Source organism: Canis lupus, chromosome 14 (assembly GCF_003254725.2).
Source record: "Canis lupus dingo isolate Sandy chromosome 14, ASM325472v2, whole genome shotgun sequence".
NCBI lineage: Eukaryota > Metazoa > Chordata > Mammalia > Carnivora > Canidae > Canis > Canis lupus.
The window spans coordinates 41572523-41596429 of NC_064256.1; the positions used below are offsets into that span (position 1 = coordinate 41572523).

General features: G+C 39.4%; 1 protein-coding gene and 1 long non-coding RNA gene across 11 annotated transcripts in view; both read left to right on the forward strand.

The window, feature by feature from the left end:
* The window catches only part of LOC125752485 (uncharacterized), a 33696-nt gene extending 20687 nt beyond the window's left edge, over positions 1–13009 (forward strand). Inside the window, exon 2 of the long non-coding RNA XR_007402067.1 lies at positions 10736–13009. This is a non-coding gene — a long non-coding RNA (uncharacterized LOC125752485). The remainder of the gene's footprint in view (positions 1–10735) is intronic.
* The window catches only part of CREB5 (cAMP responsive element binding protein 5), a 494465-nt gene that overhangs the window by 306167 nt on the left and 164391 nt on the right, over positions 1–23907 (forward strand). The window lies entirely within an intron of this gene.

The following is a 23907-nucleotide window of genomic DNA, read 5'->3' on the forward strand; positions in this document are numbered from 1 at the left end:
TTTGTAAAACACAATATCTGTGAAATACAATATGAAATGCAATAAAATGAGGTATGTTGTATTGCTTTTTTTTTTTTTTTTCTGGGATTTTTACCCATAGAACTGAGCTCTACTCATTTGACCTAGCACTAAGCCCATTTGTCCCCAAATGATAGCTGTATTATTTCTCTTGAGCTTTCTTTTTTTTTTTTTTCCAGACTAAACAACCCAGTTTGATAGTTTTTAGAATTCATCATGAATCTGTAGTACCACCTGATCTGTGAAAGTAACAAATATTGTCTAGTTCTAATACTGGCTGATTAATTGTTATTCCTAACAGCAACTTCAGGAACAATGGTAAATCTACATTTCGGTCCATTTTGTTTGAAAATCTCATTCTCGAATCTGTGTTTTTTGGAAAACCAAGAATACTTAAAACCAAGTGCTGAAAAACCATGTGTTTTTCATTTTCACCTGACATATTGCATCTTAAGGCATCATGCTGGGTGTGCAGCAGCTGAAAAAGTTTTTAAAAATGTAGCTGCTCAAAACTATAGTGATACCGGGACACATGGTAAAGCAAAATGGTCAATGCATAAAGCAGTTTGCTTTATAGCTGGGAGATTGTGACCATTCGGATTAAATAGATTACCATATAAAAGGACTTTGTGCACACCGAAGACATATGTCTATAGGTTCTTTCAGTATTCATTCAACATTTATTAAGTGCCTTCCTTGTATTCTAAACAGAGTCCATATGGTATCAACACTGTGGGGTGTGTATGACCATCTTCCCCACATTACATAAGAGGAAACTAGGCACAAACATGAATAAGTTACCCAAAGTTACACAGCTAGTATCTCCCTGTGGTTAGAACCAGAGACCTGACCCCAAAGTACGTCGTCTCAAGTAACCCCTGAGACCAGCAGTGAGACGTGGAGACATATGGAAACCTTTTAACCCTGAGCTGCTGAGTGTCTCTTGGGCAGGCCCATTGGTTCCTCTCTGTGGTAAGATATTTGCATTCTGATTCCGAAGTATCATCTGCTTTAATCTGTTTCTAAACATTCTGCACCCCAGTTGCAGTGTGCAGGGGAGGCTTTTCCCTGCACATCCAAGGAAGTTCTCTAATACCAGCAGGGTATCACAGATAGTATCTGGGTGATACTATCTACCCAGAGGTAGCATCCAATTCCGCAGGTTAAGGGCTCAGTTTCACAAGGCTGCCCCAACCCTTGCCACTTCAGACCCTGTGGCAAGTCCAGGTTGTCTCCTGGGCTTCTGACTGACCATCTACAGATTGGAGGTTCCAATGACCCCCTCCTTGGATTTTATTAATTTGCTAGAGCAGGTCACAAAACTCAGAGATACATTTTACTTACTAGATCAGTTTATCATAGAACTCAGTAATGGCAAGAGATGCCTAGGGTGAGATGTGGGGACAGGCTATGGAACTTCCATGCCCTCTCCAGATATGACAGTCTTCCTGAATCTCCATGTCTTCACCAATCCAGAAGTTCTATGAAACTCATCTTTTTTGGGTTTTTACGGAGGCTTCATTACATTAGCATGATTGATTAAATCATTAGCCATTGGTGATTATTTCAGTCTCCAGCCCCTCCTCCCCTTCCTAGAAGTCAGGGGCTTCTGATGACAATAGGAAGCCGGGCCCATCCATAGACAGGGCCTGAAAGCCATCTAACTAGTATAACAAAAGCCATTTTAGGAAATTCCAAGAGTTTTAGGAACTCTGTGCCAGAAACATGGACGAAGACCAAATATATATTGCTCATTAAAAGTCTCAATATCACAACCTCCCATTGGGATACCTGGAAACTCCAATTTACTTTTTAATTTTTTAATTTTTTTTTAGTGCTCTTGACAGTCATTTGGGTGTTGTTTTCTGTATGGTGTATAGCAGAAATAGCCCTAAACCCAAAAGTCGGAAGCCCTGAGTTAGTCACAGCTTCACCAAACAGGAGCTGAATGTCCTTGGGGGCAAGGGACCAATCCTTTGGGATTCAATTTCTTCATTTGTAAAACCATCCACTCCTCAAGTTTGTGGTATGGATTCTTTTATGCAACAAATATTGAGCATCTCATCTGTGCCAAGCATTTGGTAAAGCTGTGGGTATGTGTTTTTAGATAAAGTAGACATAAGTGCTGCCTTTTTCTTTTTTTCTTTTCTTTTATTTTTTGCTGCCTTTTTCATAGATCCTGAAGTTGAGTGAGGAAGCTAGCCAAAGAGAAGTAAGCAAACACATGCATAGTTACACCTTTGGATAAGAGTTCCAAAGGAAATGAAAGATCCCGGCATTGGGAAAATGAGTGGGTGGGAGCATCTTTGACCATACCATGGCTGGGTATGGTTTCTCTGAGGAGGATATGTCCAAAAGATAAAGAGGCATCTGCCAAGGGAAGGGCAAGGAGAACTGCAAGCTTAGGACTGGCATTTTTAAGGATTCTGAGCTGGGAAATGGGGTTAAAAGAAACTTTATCCTATATGTGTATGGGGGCACTTCGTAAACGCAAATAAACTGAACACATAGAATAAACTTTTTTTTAATTTTTAAAATTATTTATTTATTTATGCATATTTTTTATTGGAGTTCGATTTGCCAACATATAGTATAACACCCAGTGCTCATCCCATCAAGTACCCCCTCAGTGCCCATCACCCAGTCACCCCATCCCCCTGCCTACCTCCCCCATGGAAGAAACTTCTATTGCAAATGAAAAATAGCAATGGCCACTTGCAAAATACAGCTCGGACCATGTTCTCCCGTTAAGAGTCAAGACTGACATTCCAACCCAGTGAAGTTTGTTCCATTTCCACAAGATAACAGCCTTTATCCCCCCACACCAAAATTTTAGGTGTCTGGACTGAACAAACACAAGCAGTAATGTTTTTCTTGATTTCCATCATCTACCAAGGAGCAGAACTTCCTCCCTCTCTCACTTTTCCATTTCCTCCACCTCCTGTCCTTGCAGATTGGGCAACAATTTCTAAAAATTTCCTGCAGTTGACTGATGACAGGACATGGGTGTCTGGAGTCTGAACTGCCTGAGCAGAACAGGATAGATGAGGGAAAAGGAGCAGTGAGGGTCCTTCTCTATTCTTTGCTCTCTGTCTCCTCTTGATGCCTTGATTGGGGGTGACTGTCAGAAGGGCTGAGCCCATACTTTTCAGATGTGTTCGTCTTTGAATGTTCTGTTCACTACCCTTAAATATATCTGTGGTAGGGCATACCTGGATGGCTCAGTTGATTAAGTGTCAGTCTCTTGGTTTTGGCTCAGATCATGATCTCAGGGTTATGAGATAGAGCCCTTCACCAGGTTCCTCACTCAGCCGGGAGTCTGCTTGAGATTCTCTCTCTCCTTCTCTCTCTACCCCTCCTCTCTTTCTGTCTTTCTCTCTCTCTTTCAAATAAACAAATCTTTAAAATATATATGTGTATATAATATATAAATAAATATTTAAATATCTATCAATATCTATCTATCTATCTATCTATCTATCTATCTATCTATCGGTATATAAAGAACATTGACAGTGTTAAAACAGGAAGAACCTACTGTAACAGATTCTTGGGGAATGGAGAACACCACAACTTGCTTCTGGTTAGTGTTCCTTACACAGGAGATGTGACTGAGGTCTCAGCAATAGTGTCATGAAGAGAAGAGATTTTGCCCACCCACTTGGAAGTTAGGCAGCTCCTGACCCCAGCCAGCCTCTCTGACATCACCCACTGGCATGTTCTTCATAGCGTTTGTCATTTGCTGACATAACATTATGTATTTATTTATTTTGTTTATTATCTACCTCCCCCACTACAGTGTAGGCGCAAGGTGCTCATCTGTCCTGTTCACCACATGTCCCCTGTTTTCAGAATAGTATCTATCATATAATGGTGCCTGAGGGCTGAATGATGAATGTGGCAATAGATCAAATTATAATAATGAGAGCTAATACTTCTGTAGCTCTCATCAAATTCTAGGCACTTCTCCAAGCACTTTAAAGATATTAATTCGTTTAATCTTCATGGTAAACACATGGGGCAGGCATTAGTATTATTCCTGTTTGCAGATGAGTAAACTAAGGCACAGAGAAATGAAGTGATTCACTCAAGGTCACACACCTAATAAGTGCTGCAACTAGGATTCAGATTGCCACTGTCTGGCTCTAGAATTTGCACTTGTACCCACTACACTGATCTTCTTCTTCTTCTTCTTTTTAAGTAGACTCCATGCCCAGTGTAGAGCCTAACATGGGGCTCGAATTCATCACCCTGAGATCAAGCCTTGAGCTGAGATCAAGAGTCAGACACTTAACTGACTGAGCCATCCAGATGCCCTATCACTTGTTGCTATTCTATTGAACATGTTGCTATTACAAAAGAAATACTGATGATACCAAAACAAAACAAACTCTTTTACAACAAAATTATTTGCCACAAACAAGTCTCAATCAGTTTAACTAAAGAAGATTCATATGCATGTATGTGAAAAGAAATGTAGAAAATTTGGCACTGTGAATATTCTTTTAGCCTGGACTCTTAGGTTATCAGGAGTTACTTTTGCTTCTGTCTACATTTCACATCTAGAAAAATACTTTTGAGAACACTTGAAATGAAGGTAAGGAACACATCCCTTCTATACCATTTCTACCCTGTGTAAGGTGATTACACAGTGGTCAGGCCAGGCTGAGAACGATGAGTTGGAAACTCATTGGCGTCCTTTTAATTTGCTGGCTACTTTGTGTATAGATTTAATAATGATGGCAGTGATGGTGGGGATTCATGGTAGCCAGTGTGGGAAAGGAGGGTTATGAATGTATGGGCTTTATGAGTTTGTCCAAAGAAATAAATACAGAGGCAGTGGTCCTGTGTCTCACTTTGGGTCCCCTTGGTCCTGCATCTTCAAATCTAAAAGATAATAATCTAGCCTGTCTCCAGTTATTGGACAGCACAAATTCTGTGCTGCCTATAAAATGAGACCAAGTCTCTAAATCACTGTTATCTGAAGCCAGGAGTCTGGCTCTTAAACAAAAGAGTGAAAAGAAAATCGATGAGTCTGAAATCTTAGCCTGCCTTCTTGGCTATCTGATCAGTCAGGATTCCCAGAATAAAAAGTAAAATGGAGGTAATTGATAACAATTTTGAGCCTCATCTTTTTCTCAGACTTTTATAAGTGTGAGCTTGGTGTTTCCCATTATAGCCTTAAAACATGGCAGACGCATTTCCGCACGGATTTCATTTGAGCTTTAATCTACCCATCCAGGCTGTCTCTGAACAGTGATTGGCACCTCTTGGCTCCAGAAGGAGTTTCTTTTTAAAAAACTATTTTCACCCAAAGCTTTAATCATGTCATTTCCCTTTCAGACCAATGGAACAGATAAATGCATACTCATGAATTAAAGTAAACCGATATTTTATAATGGGAAAGGCAAACAGATGCTCAGATCGCCTCATGATTCCTTCTTTCCTTAAGAAAAAAATATTTTATTTATTTTTTAAAGATCGTATTTATTCATGAGAGAGAGAGAGAGAGAGAGGCAGAGACCTAGGCAGAAGGAGAAGCAGGCTCCATGCATGGAGCCTGATGTGGGACTCAATCCCAGGACCCCAGGATCACACCCTGGGCTGAAGGCAGGTGCTAAACTGCTGAGCCACCCAGGGATCCCCAGGGAAAATATTTTAAAGTTGATTTTTTTACATCACTTTGACAATTTTTCTTTAAAAATTATTATGAGCTATGCATCATCCTTCAAGCTTTGCCTTCTCTGACTGTTTAGCTCTGGCCCACCTTCTTCTCTAAACTCTTAGAGGAATTTAGTCTGTATCTCTAATATCCTCCTTTAATTTTATAGATTTTCATTTATCTTCTCATGTTTTATGCATATTACTACTTCCTTTTCAAAGAGATATAAGTAGCTTTAGGGTAGAGTATTGTGTCAGGAATGCATTTGCCTGTAGGTTAAAAAAAAAACACAAAAAACAGGTTTGTTGTTCTCATGGAACAAGAAATACTTGAAAAGTACACAAATCCATAGACCAATCTTGATGGATCTTCTGGTCTCTTTTTTTATCATCACAGAAAGATTACTAGAAGGTTTGGCTCAGCTCTCAAGCTACAGAAACAAAAAATGCTAGACATTTTGAAACCATAAAACTGTCCAAATTAGTCAACAATACTTTATTTTTTTAAAAGATTTATTTATTTCTTTATGAGAGAGAGAGAGAAGCAGAGACACAGGAGGAAGGAGAAGCAGACTTCATGCCGGGAGCCCCAAGTGGGACTCGATCCTGGGACTCCAGGATCACGCCCTGAACCAAAGGCAGGCGCTAAACCGCTGCGCCACCCAGGGAGCCCCAACAATACTTTATCTCCATATTTCTTCTGTGCTTCTTTTTCCATCTATCTCTCTACCTATTTCTCTCTCTCTCTCATAAACCTATATTTATTTTGGCTTAGGGTTGCTTGCTTTTGGACCAGTCTATTTCAGTTTTCTATTCTCCAGAACCTCTTGATTATTTTTTTTAGGATTTATTTATCTACTTTAGAGAGAGGGGGGCACATGCATGGGAGAAGGACAGAGGAGAGGGAGAGAAAGTCTTCAGCAGATTCTATGCTGTGGGCAGAGCCTCATGCGGGGCTTGAGATCATGACCTATGAGATCATGACTTGAGCCAAAGCCAAAAGTCGGAAGCCCAACCAACTGTGTCACCCAGGTGCCCCGACGTCTTGATTTTTAAAATTTATTCGTTCATATTATTTTCTAGGCACAATCACATTCCAGAATGGCCTGTCAATAGACATGCGCCTCCCAAATCTTGGCAGCCCACCTGAGAATCCTGAATTGTGCCCAACTCATGCTATTGATGCATGTAGCTTGGACCTGCGAGCCAAGATTTCTGAAGAGATGGACAAAGCATGTCCAGCAGCTTGTTAACTAAGCATGCCAAAGGAATCAAATAAAATCAACAAATAATTATTGAGCAACAGAAACAGAATTGCAGAACCAGATGAAACCTTAGAAATCATCTGTTCCAGTTTCCTCTTTTTTTTTAAGTTTAATGCGCTAATTTTTATTTTTACATTTTAGTCTTTTTAAAATAAGCAAATAAATTCTCACAATACCCTTCATTTGACAAAAGGGAAAAAAGTAAAGGGCAAGACTATACAGGTAGGGGCCAGAAGCCATGTTTGTGCTTCTAGCTCATGCTCTAGGTTCCTTTGAGAGACCCTGTCTGAGGTTCTCGCTGGGAAGGATGAGGGACACAAAGGAGTAACAGCAAAAACTTTCACCTGTGCAATGTGTTTAGAGCATCTTCACATGTGAGCATTTTCACATATGGAAGATTTGACAAGGACTATTGATGTCACATTACCCATGACTTTATCATTTTGCTCCTCCTTCTGCATTCCCATACACCTGGTCCCTTTTTTTCCTGGATAGCATTTACCTCTGCCATGAGAAAATAATTTGCTTATATATTATCATTTGTTTATTGTTGCCTGTCCAACACTATAAACTACATAATGCCTTGTATATCTCCAATTATTTGTTCAATGAATAAACATTGTAGTCATCCTAGGCTCTTCCCTTTCAACCATGACATACAACCTGAGTGTTCATTTCCCATTGTGAAAATCTCAAATATGTCCTTCGTCTTCATTCCTACCATAACTACATGAGTTCAGGCCCTATTACTCCTTCTCTAATCTCCTACTTGGTCTCTCTTACCCAGCCTCCACAATCCTGCAGCTGGAGTTACTTTTCTCAAATGCACATTGGATCACATGATGCTTCCTAGCTTAGAATGTCTCCAGATTCAGTGGTGCCCTATAACTTTCATTCATTTGTGCTTCTGTTCCAGAAATAGTTCTTGAGAGGCTATCATTGCTAGGCACTGTATGAGGGACTTCCTATGTAGAGGTTAGTTTGTTCTTAAGGAACTTACAGACAAAGCAGCCCAGGTGGCTCAGAGGTTTAGCGTCGCCTTCAGTCCAGGGCATGGTCCTGGAGACCCGGGATGGAGTCCCACTTCAGACTCCCTGCATGGAGCCTGCTTCTCCCTCTGCCTGTGTCTCTGCCTCTCTCTCTCTCTCTGTGTGTCTCTATGAATAAATAAATAAAGTAAAATTTGAAAAAAAGGAACTTACAGACAAGTGAGGAAGATTGATACTAAACAAGTATGAAGAGTGTGTGTATAATTAAATGTATTTATTTATATGTAAATAATACATATTATTAATATACAAATCAAATACATTATTAAACATATTAATATATTAAAATTTGTGATGATTGTCAGTATGAAGGAAACAGGTAGAGTGCTAAAATAGAGACTAATGGAAAAGAGGAAGGGAGAGAGAGGTGTTTTTGATGAGTTACGTAGAAAAGGTGTGTGTACCTGAAACATGACATTACATGTGAGACCCAAGGATCAGAAAGAGCTGTCGACATGAAAATGCAGAGGGAATGCATTTTCACAGAAAGAACAATGGGATGAAGGCCCTTTGCTGGGGAAGAATTTGTGTCATTCGGTCTGTGAATTAAAGGTGTTGCTGTAGATGGTATATCAGTCCTTCTGGTTACACAAGTCAATTCATTAAGAACTTAACGTTTAAACACAGAGCATTGGGTACTTTACAATTTTCAGTTCTATTTTTGCTGTGTCACTATAGTTTTCCAGCAGCACTTAGTGAATAGTTTGACCAGAGAAGTTGAACAGATACTAGGTTTGTAAATGAAAAGGAATTCAGACAGCTCAGCATTTGAAACTGCATGGCTTTTATCAAATTGTAGATTAGTCATCTTTTTTACTTAATATGTGTCTTAATATGTGAAGTTTCCAAAAGACTTAATATGTGTCTCTTGGAATCTTTAGTATTAGCCTCATTAGCCACAGGATCTCGTTCCCTGGAGGAACATTGTAAACATTGATTTACAACACTTAATGAATAGTCTTTCCTGGATTTTCCAAATGTTCATCAAATCTCTGGGCTTATGAATCCTGGATGAAGGGGTTCTTGTGAGATCTGTCAGCAAAGACATGAACTAAGAACCTATAATATGTAACAATTACTATCATGTTGGCCAAGAAAATCTTGGTCCAGGCTTCATTCAACTTATTATCTGAAAGAAAGAGATCAGACATACACAGTCTCACCCCAGAGATACTTCAGGTTCAGTTCCAGACCACTGTAATGAAGCGAGTCAAATGAATGTTTTCATTTCCCAGTGCATATAGAAGTTACGTTTATACTATACTGTAGTCTGTTAAGTGTGCAATGTCATTATGTCTAAAAAAACCAAAACAAAACAAAAACTGTGTGCATACCTTAATTTACAAGTATTTTATTGCTGAAAGAAGCTAACCATTATCTGACCTTTCAGTGAGTTGTAATCACTGATTGCAGGTCACCATCACAAATACAATAATGGTGAAAAAGCTTGAAATACTACAGGAATTACCAAAATGTGACACAGAGCCATGAAGTGAGGAAATGCTGTTAGAAAAATGACACCGATAGACTTGCCTGATACAGGGTTGCCACAAACCTTCAATTTGTAAAAACAGGGAGTCCTGGGTGGCTCAGCAGGTAAGCTTCTGCCTTCAGCTCAGGGCATGATCCTGGAGTTTTGGGATTGAGTCCTGCATCAGGCTCCTTGCAGGGAGCCTGCTTCTCCCTCTGCCTGTGTCTCTGCCTCTCTCTCTCTCTCTCTCTCTGTGTCTCTCATGAATAAATAAATAAAATCTTTAAAAAAATTTTGTGAAAATACATTTGTAGTAAAATGAAACAATAAAATGAGGTCTGCCTACATGTGTTTGTCCTACGGAGCTGGTTGCTGCTAGAATGTACATTTTCTTTCTCCTAATCTTAAATAAGAGATAATCCACCAATGCAATTGATACTATTATAGCTTGTGTTAATAATATACTCCACATAGCCTTAGGTATGAGTTCATTTTATATATGAATAGTCTAACACAGATAATCTGCCAGTAATTTTCAACTCACATAGCAAATCAGAGAACAAAACCCGGACATTTTGTCTCCTCTAGAAAGGGGGTTAGATCACAAAGTAGGGAATATTTTGCATACTCCTTCCTAAATTCCAAAGAAATGAAATGTCTATATCTATTTTCTTCTCTTATTGTATATTGCATGAGAGGAAAATTAGCGCATCTACTTATTTGAAATACATTTTGAGAAGATTTTTGAGCGGAATATATTGAGCTGGAACGTGTAATGCCCACACCCAGCCCAGTAGCCTTCATGCTATGCTTCATGGATGCTACATAGCATTTGTTCTCCTGGACAAGTTGAATAATAATGACTCAGTATAATGATTACAATTTCCTCTGGTACTCAATGAGGTATCTGGTAAGTTTCTTTGCCTTAGTCTTATTTCTATTTGGCCTTTAGCATTTTTCTAGAATGTGTCCAATATTCTGATGCAAGCGTGAGTCTCTTCTTAAAATAAATCAGAAAATAAACCCAACAAAATTCCTGAAAACAAATGTGCTGTATTAAAATGTCAACAGACACTTAGCTCTAGAGAAGAGTAAGCATTTTGGTAGGTTCATTTTTGTGTCTCAAGAGACGTCAACTAAGAAACAGAAATATGGATTTTTTGTGGTATTTAATATGTTCTGCCTCAACTATACATTTTTTATTTCTAAAAATGAGAAATGAACATATATCCAAATTCAATAAAAGGAATCCATATTTCAATTTTTCATAGTGTGCGAGTGAATTGAAAACAAGGCATCCATCATTCCCTGCTGCTGGCTTCTCACTGGAAGTTGAATAATGAAAGCTGGTCATTAAACGTGGAGCGAAGACTGCACAAAGCCTTATATGATGCTCATCAAAGCAAACAAGAAATCCTGATGTCTTGTCTTAATCTGCTGTGTAGGATAACCCATTCTCCACTGTGTTTGAACTCCGACAGGCAAGAGGTTGTTGTGAATGAGGTTCCTTTGGCATTTAAAAGCATTTCAACCCTGAGGCCAGCAGCAGTGCTGTGGAGTCAAAATAGACGCCTCTCAATGCGGACAGAGGTGGCAGGGACTCACAACTACTAGCCATGTTTGTGGTCTTCACACACGCACTGCTGCAAAAACTTGAGAGCGGGTGTGCACTTGCACGTGTGTGATTCAGTTGGCAATAAAAGATGAATATAATCCCGTTATTTCACACTCCCCTTCACTCTGGATTAAACTTGGGCCCCACAGTCTCAGGTCTGGGAAGAATTTGTTTGAAAATATTAACCTCAGGGATTACCTGCACTAGAGCCTCTAGGCAAGTGAGCATGATGCTGTGTTGTGCCGCCGCAGCACCAAGTGGTGAAGTTTTAGATAGTAAATCAAGAGCCTGAGCCACAGAGCCGAATTCTCCACCCAGGTCGCTCATGCCAAATAAATGTGATGGGCGACCTCCACTTAGTCAACAGTACTTGGAAATTTCCATTTTTACCACAGGAACTCAATGACAGCACCTGTGGGGCGTTTTGACTTTGGTCTCATTTGGACTAAGAGAATGCCAAAAGCACCGTGATGTTGGTGAAAAGCTTACCAAACATCTTTCAAAACAACAACAGCAACAAGGCAGAAATAACAATTTTAACAACTACCCAAAACTACAGATGCTTGGCTCTTTTCACCATTTGGGAAAAAGAAAAATACTCCTTTTGTGTTATTTCTATCAAATGACTATTTGTAACAAAATTGGGTTAAGAAAAATTAGATTAGGAGCATTTTTAAATTTTATGGTGTCATAAGGAAGAAGTATGGAAATAACTTTCATACAGTAAGCTCCATAATTAAAAGAGATTACAAAATAAATATGAGCTGGCCACATTCTGGAAGAGAATGAGCCTTGAAATTGGGAATGTGACAGGACAGCATTTCAAAATTATATACCTCCTATAAATGCATGAAACTCATTTCTCCCCTCTTCAAGCTGGTAATTCCTGCCTCCTCTCCAGAGCAAGACCCTCTTTCCCAGGGTACTGAGAGAATATTATTTCTTAATCTTCAGTTCATTGGTCACTATAGCAGGGTAGCCCTGAGGAGGAGGTTTTTTTTTTGTTTTGTTTTTTTGTTGTTTCGTTTTGTTTTTTTGAGAAGTTTTAATATCTTGTTCTGGTTTCCCTTGGAGCCTCATTGACAATACTTTAAAATCAAGTTTTATTCTCAAACACATTTTGATGTTTGTCCCAATTCTAAATCTTTGGCATAACTAGGGTTCCTTTCAGAATGTTGGCTTTCTCCGAATGGTTAATGAGTGTCATTCTGTAAAGCATCTCTTTCACCACCTCAAGTGGAGAAATTTCATTATTAGAGAAAGCTCATTCTGGCCTGTAAGTATCCCTAGTGAGAGTGCACTGTTCCCTGATTGCTGACAACCTCGGGTTAATATTAGTTAGTATCCTGGAGGAGATTATCTGTCCCAGGTGATTTCCATAGAACCCAGAACCTGACAGTTAATAAGTTCTATGGGAACATTCCAGAAGTTGGTTGTGAAAGACCATGACAAATCGTCCATTGGTTGATGACTAGAGGAACCATCTTTGGGTTGTGGAAGATGGGTCTAAAATTTCAAAGAAGAAAGCATGGAATCAAGAATATTGGACCCAGTTAGTCCTCTTGGAAAGTTGCCTTATTCAGATAAAGAAACTGGGACTAAAGGAGCTTAGTGATTTGCCAAAATTTACCTAGCAGATTTGTGACGAGCCGGGCCAGCACACAGGTCTCTTGATTCCCAAACCATCTCTTTCCATTCTGCCAGAGGGACTTATCCTCAGGCAAGGAAGGGTAGAGGAGTAGCCACATCTTTTTCTGGAAAGAAGAAGGTACTTTGGGTCTCCTACATTTCTAGCTACATCCTTTTCTCTAGGAGAAAGGAAATGGTGATTTATACTAAAATAAGAAAAGATTTCATAAATCCAGCTTAGCAAGGAGTATTGTCGTGTCCTTGTTCTTGTCCCAAATAAAATATCCTAAGTCCTTCAGGATTTCTTTTGTTCTTATTCTTTTCTTCTCTGACCTCCACTCCCTCTCTCATTAGTTTTTATGGATGGATCATGGAAACCAGAAATGCACACACAGCAACACATCTGCCCATTGGGTAAAAAGAAAAGCGTGTGTGTACATGTGTATGTATATATGTGTTCGTGTGTGTGCATGCCATACTGAGAGGCAAGTTCAAGAGGAGCACCAAAATTAATGAGTTCTCCCACAAATAGCTGGGTGTAAGATGGCCTTTATTCAACCCAGCAATTGTGTTGGAACCCCAAATTAGAGTCTTCATTGTTCTTTGTTGCCTTTGTTTTAAGCTTAACACCAATTTTTTTTTGGCTATAAAAAAATAAATCTGAAAACAATAAGTCTTGTTCATTGACATAAACCGGCTGTCGGTTCCTTGTGGGACCTAGGCTGATAAAAACCAGGGAAAAACTATTTTATTTGCAATGTAAAGAATTTTAGCCTGTGGAGATTTTTCAGTTCAGCAGCAGTAAAGGTAGGGACAGCAACCAAATAAGCTGTTAAAATCTATATCCCCCGCCCTCACCCTTCTCCCAGTCCCAAGAGACATAATTAAAACTGCAGAAAGTGAGAAGCTGTTACTAATACTAACATAACTATTTAGTGCAACAGAATCATGCATTTACTAACTTCATTTTTTTTAAATAGTTCAAGCTGAACTTTATTTTGCTATTTCACATACAAAGGCCTTTTCTCTGTGTAAGTGCTTTAATATGATCTGCCAATCAGCCTGTTAATATTTGTCAATGAGTAGACATGCTGGTAAAAGATAGGACAGTACTTATTAGGGCCCTATGTGCACCTCAGCTGTGAACTTCACTCCTTCCACTGAAAATGTTCTAATTGGTGGCTCATATATTAGCCTCATCCCAATTTTCTTAAGAAAGGGATTTGTAGCTCTAGCTGACTAAACTGTCCTTTGTGAGTTTTTGTATGCAAACAGAATAGAGGTAGGAACAGATGGAAATGTGCGTATATAATAACTAGCATTTTTCTTGAAGTGGATGAAAACAGTCATGCCCTAACCTTGGCCCAGAGTATACACAGATCTTATTCAACATTTGCCAGAAAGAAAAAAGAATAGATTTTAACCCTTATTTTTCATGTTGGTACACTACTTTTGAAGGATCGACTTCCTTCTTCTTACACAGACAGACAGACAGACACACACACACACACACACACACACACACACACACACGTCCTGGCATGGCTGGACACCTTATGAGCAAGCCTGTTTTCTCAAGATTCAACTCTCAATTGTCAGCTTCTGGAGGTTTACAGTAGCAACTGCTTTGAACTCTCATACTTTATGAATTTTTTGTCTCAATGTATGTAATAAGGCAAGCATATCTAAGAAGCCAGAAGCTACAGATTAGTCCTTGGAACCAGCTTTCTTAGAAATTTCTAAAAACACTTGCTAATCCCCAAAGGAATCTTCCAGCTAATTTTAGGGCATATTTGTCCAATCTCACTAAAAGGGCTGGAGTGTATGGGTTGAATTTCTAGGTGTTTTGTGTATTTGGTGCTTCTGTTCCATTCCAAAGTGACTGGAGTGGAATCTTTCATTCTCTATGCACTGGGACTATCCACCCTGTTCCCATAGTGACCTTCAGCCACTCCCTCCACACACACATATACAACATGCTCAAACGCACATCCTCTCTAACTTGAATGGAACTGTAATGACCTTATAAAGTTAAGTCCTTTCTGTGTTTGTTGATTTGTAATGGGATAAATATATATATATATATATTTCCATAGGTGTTAGGACACCTGATGAAATGATACAAGTGAGGAGGCTGAAAAATACCTAACACATAGTAAGATTCAAGAGGTATCAGCTTTTACCATCATCATCCTCATCACTATGTTGAACTAGAGGCAAATGCCTATAAGAAGGAAGTCTGTATAAATATAAATATTGCAATACACTGTGTTGGGATGAGTGTATTGATGGTAGATACCCCACGTGTGTGCACATACTCACACTCCTTGGGCTGATGGATGCCCAATCATCTTCATGAATGCCTTTCCCTCATGCTTTCCAGAATAGCATCAGAAAAAGTGTTTACAGTTTACCAGTGGGAATTCCAGATTATTATTTTGGAGGGCAAGGGACTAGACTGTCAAATTGATTTCCATTATGGCAGAAATCCAACTCTACCTAGAAATGTGAGCCTTTCTTCCTGGCCTACAACATTCCACCCTGCTGCAGACTAGGGAACAAAGGGTATTATATGCAAATGAACCTGGATGGAGGGATGCGAGTGTGTCCAGAGATTCAAAATTAGGATCTCATCTCAAATTCTATCGGCAGATATGTGATGGTTAAAAAGAAAAGAAAAAGAAAAACCAGAAAGAATCTAGTGCTCCTATCTGCATTTAAATTGTTTATCTAAGATTAAGAGTGCCTACTGACCCTAAATATTAGATTTTTTTTTTCCAAAAATCTAGTTAGGGGACACCTGGGTGGCTCAGCGTTGAGCATCTGCCTTGGGCTCAGGGAGTGATCCTGGGATCTGGGATCGAGTCTTGCATTGGGCTCCCTGTGGGAAGCCTGCTTCTCCCTCTGCCTGTGTCTCTGCCTCTCTCTGTGTGTGTGTCTCTCATGAATAAATAAATAAATCTTAAAAAAAAAAAAAAAACTAGTTAGTTTTGCGGTCCCACCAGTACCACATTGTACTAGTTTTTGTAGATTCCTCTTCCTGTTAATGATGATCATTGTGTGTAGCATGCCAAATTCAGGGAGTGTTTGTGCTTATTAGAACACAGACACATGAAGGGACATGGGAGAAACTCTCCCAAAAGTCCATAGCCAACTCTTTGTTTTTTTAGATGGAAGATCTCTGGTGCCACTTTCAAGATGGGAATATCCAGGTCAAGTTCTGTTTATATCCCAATTTGTGCCCCTTTTAAGTCATCTAAATAGGTTTTGTCTCAGCCTTTAAATGGGTAAGAAAGCATAAGCCTAAAGGAATTGAAGCCATAGAGAGGTGGGTGGCATTAAGAATAATTTTCTTGGGCAGCCCCGGTGTTGCAGTGGTTTAGTGCCGCCTGCAGCCCAGGGCGTGATCCTGGAGACCCTGGATCGAGTCCCATGTCGGGCTCCCTGCATGGAGCCTGCTTCTCCCTCTGCCTGTGTCTCTGCCTCTCTGTGTCTCTATGAATAAGTAAATAAAATCTTTAAAAAAAATAATAATTTTCTTACCTTGAAAGCTATGGATCTCTTGATATCAAAATTACTACCATGATAAAATCCTAATTACCTCTGAATCTTCATAAGGGAGAACAAATGGCCGAAAATGTAATCTCTCTGGATGCTAGCAGAAAACGATAGTTGTTCTGTTGATGATGATTTTACCTTCTCCCTGAGGGAGGAGGAGGTGGAGAAGGAGGGGAGAATATTTACTCTTGTAATGATTGTTTTAAGATTTTTATTTTTCTTAACGGTCAGAGGGAGAACTGAAGTGGCACCCAATCATTTGGTGATAGAGACCAAGAAATAAGTTGATGAGCAAATGATGCTGCTTCTGTTTTGAGAAAAATCTCTGCCAGGGAATTAGAAAAACTCAAAATGCCTTCTTCAAGGAGAAAGCTTCCCAACCTTGTTTTTCCATGAGGGATATTTCAGTCCAGAGATCCCAAGAAAACTGAGAGGAAGTGGAAAAGAGAAACATCAGTCACACCTTTCTATGGAGGCCCAATGCTGTCATCTCCTGAAGTATTTTGAAGTAACCCTGTGAGATGTTACATACTTTATCTTTCAAAGCCATCCCCACTTGCACAGACTTGGGTATAACTGTGTTAACAGTGCAAAAGGCTGTCCTCTGAGTGCCTTCAGACCAGGATTATTTCATGTGTTTTGAAGAGAGATAGTGCCAGTTACCACGATAGCATTAACCAAGGATAACAGAGAACAAAGCTTTTAAACTTAGAAGAAAGAAATCTTTCAGAGAGGGAAGAATGTTTTTTGACACAACCCAAAGGGCAGGTTGGAAGTATCAGGAAAAATCTGAAATGTGTTTTCTTTATGTTACCCCATCTTTGTTTTGCAGGCTGAAATAAACTTTTACAAGTGAGATTTTTTTTCCACTTGGGCTTCTACATTATTTATTTTGCAATTAATTGTGATTGCAAATTTTCTAAAGTAACCCCTGGTTACAACAACAGTGGCAACAATAGCACAGTCTTCTGCATCTGAGTTTGTTTCTTTGGATGAAAACTGGATTAACACAACATGGTTGCTAACAGATTTGGAAATAACACAGGAGATATCATGAGTGATGTATCGGTAGGTTCTTGGTGATAAGAAGAAAAGTTCATTTGTTACCTGAATCAAAAGAAGGGGACATATTCAAAGGATATTTGGTTGTCCAGAATTAGCCAGAGGCTGGAGGGGATCAACATTATAAAGGAGGCAGAGATCAGAGGAGCTCCAGATGGCCTCTAACACTTGTAGCACGAACAGCCTGGCCAGAATGTCACTTTGGCTGCCACTGGGCGCTCCCCACCACCACTACTGGACACCATCACAAGTGTGACACAAATGATCCAATCTGCTCTTTCTTTTTTTTTTTTTTAATTTTTATTTATTTATGATAGTCACAGAGAGAGAGAGAGGCAGAGACACAGGCAGAGGGAGAAGCAGGCTCCATGCACCAGGAGCCTGACGTGGGATTCGATCCCGGGTCTCCAGGATCGCGCCCTGGGCCAAAGGCAGGCGCCAAACTGCTGCGCCACCCAGGGATCCCCAATCTGCTCTTTCTTGACCTCACTTGCCCCAGACTCATAGGCCAAAGTGGATCATTCAGTTGACCAAGCCTGCATATCATGTGCTCCACCAAGTCCTTATTCAACAGGAATTCCACAAGAAAGAGTAAGGTAGACTCTTCTAGACAACGCCCTGAAATGGCATTTGTTGACCATAGGTGTATCATTAACATTACTTTGCTAATTCTTGGCACTGAACATGGGAGATAGAGGTTTAAAGAGAAAAGCTTCCTAGCCTATTATTAGAGGGCAGGACTTTCTAATAGTAACACATTGTTCATACTTGTAATTGAGAAAACTAATTTTATTCTGGAGAAATAAAGAACTAAGTTGGGCAGGATAATTCTTAGCTGATATAAATAAATCAAGGTGATTGACCATCATAACTACTGTCTTCCTGCTCTTTCATCTAGATCAGCATGGTCCAGCAGCACTTTCAGAATGATGGAAATGTGGCTGTTGAGCACTTGAAATATGGCTACTGCAACTGAGAAACTAAATTTTGCTTAATTTTATCCAGGTTATATTTATAAACAAATAGTCATGGGGCACCTGGGTGGCTCAATCGGTTAAATGTCTGCCTTCAGCTCAGGTCATGATCTTGGAGTTCCAGATTGAGCCCCACATCAGGCTCTCTCCTCAGCAGGGAATCTGCTTCCCCCTCTCCCTCTACAACCCCCCCCCCCCCACTAATGCTCACTCTCTCTCTCTTTCTCTCAAATACACAGTCTTTTTTAAAATTTTAAAAAATAAAACTAAACACAAATAGCCACATATAGCTGGCAGATACTATATCTTATGAAAATCACAGTTTCATAGTATAGAACCGGAAGGGATATTTGAGATTCCTCTAGCACATTGGAAGTTTGTTATTTTTAATGTAAAGTATGTTGAATACAAGATGGTTAGGTTTGGATGGGATGGAGGATATAGAGACTGTCATTCACAATGGTAAGAGCAAAGATAATCAGGATCACAAAGAATTTATGTTGAGAAGGGACCACAGATTAGCACCAGGATGTGTGGTTTAAATTTGTAGACCTTAGAAAAAGAGTGCCCAACTCCACTCACAAACAAGAACCCTAGTACGCGGGCAGTGAACCAGCCACATTGCTCTCAAAGCTAAACCTCATCAAGTATGAAAGGAATAATAAGATGATAGCTTTGAAAAAATGCTATCAAATATTTGGCTATCAAGAGTTACTAAAACATTACTATAAGTTTCCATAATATACTTACTTGAAATCCTTTTTATTTAAAAAAGAAAAACAGGAAGCCTGTATTTTTCTATAGCTTCTCTTCTTCTGCTCTAATTAAAGTTATGCCTTGAATACTTTTGATGTACCAATAAAGTATCTGTGCTTTGGGAGTCTAAACAGAACACTACTGGCAGTTCCAACCACCAGAGGAAAAGGGACTGGTGTTCAGTAGGTGTGCAGAGAGCCCACAGTGCTTTCCCTGGAAAGCATGGATTATAAGGGTGACTTCACATATGTGTCCAGAGGTGAACTATACACAAAGCAAGTGATTGAAATTCCTGTGATTCTTGGCTACCAGCAACATTTACCAGAGAAAGAAAGCCCCCGAAACGCCTTCCTTCAAACTAAGACAGGGGTTGGTAAACTACAGCCCTTGGGCCTAATTTAGCCTGCCACCTGTGTTTATATGGCTCATGAGCTAAAAATAGTTTTTACACTTTTAAGTGATTGGAAAAATTAAAAGAAGCATGACATTTAATAACATATAAAACTTACAGGAAATTCAAACTTTAGTGTCCACAAATAAAGTTTTATTGGAGTATAGGCATGCCGTCATCGACATATTATCTACTGCTACAACATAGAGGAGTTGCAATAGAGACCGTATGGCCATATCGATGGCCAAAATTGCACTTTACAGAAAAATTTTGCCAACCTCTGACACATGCCCCAATGTGTGGATCATCCTTTAAGCCAGCAAGAGAGTATTCAACCCACTTGGAATATATTTGACCCTGGATAAAGAAGGATGGTTTTGCCTTTTCATTTGAGACTTTTTTCCCATCATCCTCTCAATAAAGTATAATTTTTTGAGAAATGAACCATGTGTTATTTTCTCTTGTATCTTCTATACTGCCTTACAAATAGAAGGTATTAACAGTTCTTTGTTGAATGAGTGGGTAGCTAGATAAATAGAATGGTGGATAGGTAGAGTTTGGGAACAGATTACCTACCTTTGCCTTATTGCTGTATATGAATATCAGAATTATAATAGTCTTACGTAATGAGCTAATTAGCCAGCTAATTACTAGAAAATAGGAAAATACCAACAACAGTAAAGTGTAACAGAAGTTCTATTAATTGAAAACCATCCTTGTTTAAAACATGCTGATTAATGGCTATGTCACACAAAATCTGCAATGCCAGTATGTAACTTTATTTCTTTTTTTTTAAGATTTTATTTATTTACTCATGAGAGACAGAGAGAAAGAGAGGCAGAGATAGGCAGAAGGAGAAGCAGGTTCCCCACAAGGAGGCTGATGTGGGACTCGATTCCTGGACGCTGAAATCCCTCCTTGAGCCAAAAGCAGACGCTCAACCGCTGAGCCACCCAGGCATCCCCAGTAGGTAACTTTCTTTGGCTCCCATTTATACCTACTCCATCAGCTGAGTTGTGTACGTACTAATTGCCCCCTCCCCAATATTTGTGGTTATATGGTGGTTGTACTAAAAGTGCATAATCCAGTGAAATACTAGAAAACTTCTATGAGCAAAATAGAGTGGAGAAAAGTAATATTTGTTAAATACCTTCTTTCAGCCACGTGCTGACTTGGGCACCTACAAACACCTACAAACCCAGATTCTCTGGAGCAAGATTTTCTGTTATACACACTCTTTGCAAATTCTGTCTTCCTGCAGCCACTGAGTGGGACCATAGCCTAGATGATCTGCTCGTTTTTTGCTGTCTTCATAAGGAGTATTGATTGCCTTGGTCAAATCAATTGTGTGGCCATTTCCATATACACATCATTTAGCTGCCTGAACTGATTGCTTCTGCCAAGCCACAATTACGTTGTTTCAATCATGTAGATCCAGGTTGTCTCAAATCCTCCAAGTGGAACGCTGAAACATCAAAACACCAGGCTCTGGAGAATTAGCATAGCATATTTTTTTTTCCATAAGAAATTAATGTTAAGGTTAGTAGGAAACAAATCATCAGAAGGTTGTTTTGTTCAATAATATCAAGTAAATCAGAAATTTCTAGAACATCTATTCCTTAATAACAAAGAAAAAGAATATCCAAATTAAGTGTGCATTCACCTAGACTAGAAAACACCTTTGGTAGCAGATGGCTCTTTAGATCTCAAATTCAATTATCTTTCTTGAAAAAGAGAAAACAAATGGTGATTTTAATCACCTTTGATTATTGGATGTTGGCATATTGGACTGAAGTTTTCTGTGTTTACTGGATTCACATAAAGATGGCAGGGGTCTGAGGTCTGGAAAACAAAGTACTGTGCTGAATGGGAACAAAACCCCTTTTGCAGGTTATTTTCAGTAGTGGCAGTAATCCAGAGCTGGCAGTGGTGGTAAAAGGGAGAATGGGAATATAAAGACAATTCATTGCTGGAGGACATGATTTTTCTTTTACTATTTTTTTTTAATTTTAATTAGTAGGAAAAGCAGGTTTGCACCTCCTGGCAAATTAACCTGTAAAACAAATATATGTTTTAACAAATATACTTTAGCATAAGCCAGGTACATTTTATTAAAAATCACAGTGGCGACTCGAGGCTGACTTAGAAGAATACTACTGTTGCTGTCTCTTTAGAATGTGGTGGAGGCTATGCTAAAAATTACACAAAGGACCCTAACTGCATTCTTGGGCAGGGGCAAATGGAGGAAAAGAGTGTTTCTCAGTGCATACATTCAAAAAGTAGCCTCACAAGATGCTTTATTAATGTCATGGCAGCATATGTGTAGCAACATAGAGTCCAAGCCCTACATGAACTTGCAACACAGGCTTAGGAAGACCTCTGGGCCTTTCTACTTCTGTTTCAACTTTTTCTGGTCCTGTTTCATCCACTAGCACTGAGGACCAACCTGGGCCAGACATAACATTTTGCTTAACTTTGTTTCCTGCCGTCAGAACTGTTGGAAGGTACTGTTGGCATTGTGAACTATGCCAGTTACATTTTGAGCCAGAATTCGTTATTCTCTTATCAGAAGTGCTACACCTCTCTCTTGGGCTTTCACCATTATCCATTATCTTATAAGCTTACTGTTCTGTGTCCTATGGCAGAGAAAGTACTAGATGGGAGTCCTCAGAGCTGCATTGCACTTCTAGCTCTGCTACTTTATAGAGGCCATTTCAGAAATGAAATATTTGGTGCCAGACCACCAGAATGAAGTGAATATTGAAATGTAGTAAGTCAAATGAATTTTCTGGCTTCCCAGTGCATATCAAAGGTATGTTTACACTATATTGTAGTCTGTTAAGTGTGCAATTATGTTAGCATTATGTTTTTTAACAGTGATACATACTTTAATTAAAAAATACTTTATGATAAAAAAGGCTAACCATTGTCTGAGCTTTTAGCATGTTGTAATCTTTTTGCTGGTGGGGTTTCTCGCCTCCATGTTGATGGCTGCTGACTGTTAGGAGGTGGTTGCTGAAGGTTGGGTGGCTGTGGCAATTTCTTAAAATAAGACAACAATGGAGTTTGACATATCTATTGACTCTTCGTTTCACGAATGATTTCTCTGTAGCATGCGATGCTGTTTGACAGTATTTTACCCACAGCAGAACTTCTTTCAAAATTGGAATCAGTCCTCTTAAACCATCCTTCTGCTTTATCAGCTAAGTTTATGTCCTATTCTAAATCCTTTGTTGTCATTCCAACAATCTTCACAGCATCATCACCATGTCAAGTGGTGATGTCCCCTTGATTCCACATCAAGAAACCACTTCTTTGGTCATCCATAGGAAGCAACTTTTCATCTGTTCAAGTTTGATTATGAGATGGCAGCAGTTTAGTTCCATCTCTGGGCTCCACTTCTAGTTGTTGTCTTGCTATTTCCACCACATCTGCAGTTACTTCTTCCACTGAAGTCTTAAACTCCAAGTCATCCATGAGGGCTGGAATCAACTTCTTTCAAATTCCTGCTGATGTTGAAATTTGGACCCCTTCCCATGAATCATGAATGCTCTTAATGGCATCTAGAGTGGTGAATCCTTTCTCCATGTTTTCCATTTACTTTGTCCAGATCCATCAGAGAAATTACTCCTTGATCCATGGGGTAGAGTATGGATGTTGTGTTAGCAGACATTAAAACAACATTAATCTCATTGTCCATCTCCATCAGAGCTCTTCGGTGACCAGGTGCACTGTTCATGAGCAGTAATATTTTGAAAGGAACCTTTTTTTTCTGAGCAGTAATTCTCAACAGTGGTCTTAAAATATTCAATTAATGATATTATAAATAGACGTATCAGCCAGTCTTTGCTGTTCCATTTATAGAGTGCAGCGGATTAAGTTTAACATAATTGTTAAGGGCCCTGGGATGTTTGGAATGGGAACTGAGCATTGGCTTCAACTTAAAGTCACCAACTAGAGTAGCCCCTAACAAGAGAGTCAGACCTTTGAAGCCAGGCACTGACTTCTCCTCTCTATCTATTAAAGTCCCAGCTGACATTTTCTTCCAACATGAGGCTGTTTCATCTACTTTGAAAATCTGTTGTTTAGTGTAACCACCTTCATTAATGATCTCAGCCAGATCTTCTGGGTAACTTCCTGCAGGTTCTGTATCAGCACTTGCTGCTTCACCTTGCACTTCTATGTTATGGAGATGTCTTCTCTTCTTAAATCTCATGAACCAACTTCTACTAGTTTCAGACTTTTCTTATGCAGCTCCCTCACCTCTCTCAGCCTTCATAGAATTGAAGACAGTTAGGACCTTGCTCTGGGTTGAGCTTTAACTTAAGGGAATATTATGGCTGATTTGATCTTCTATCCAGACCATTCAGACTTTGTCCAGGTCAAAAATAAGAGTGTTTCACCTTCTTATCATTTGTGTGTTCACTGGAGTAGCACTTTTAACTTCCTTCAAGAACT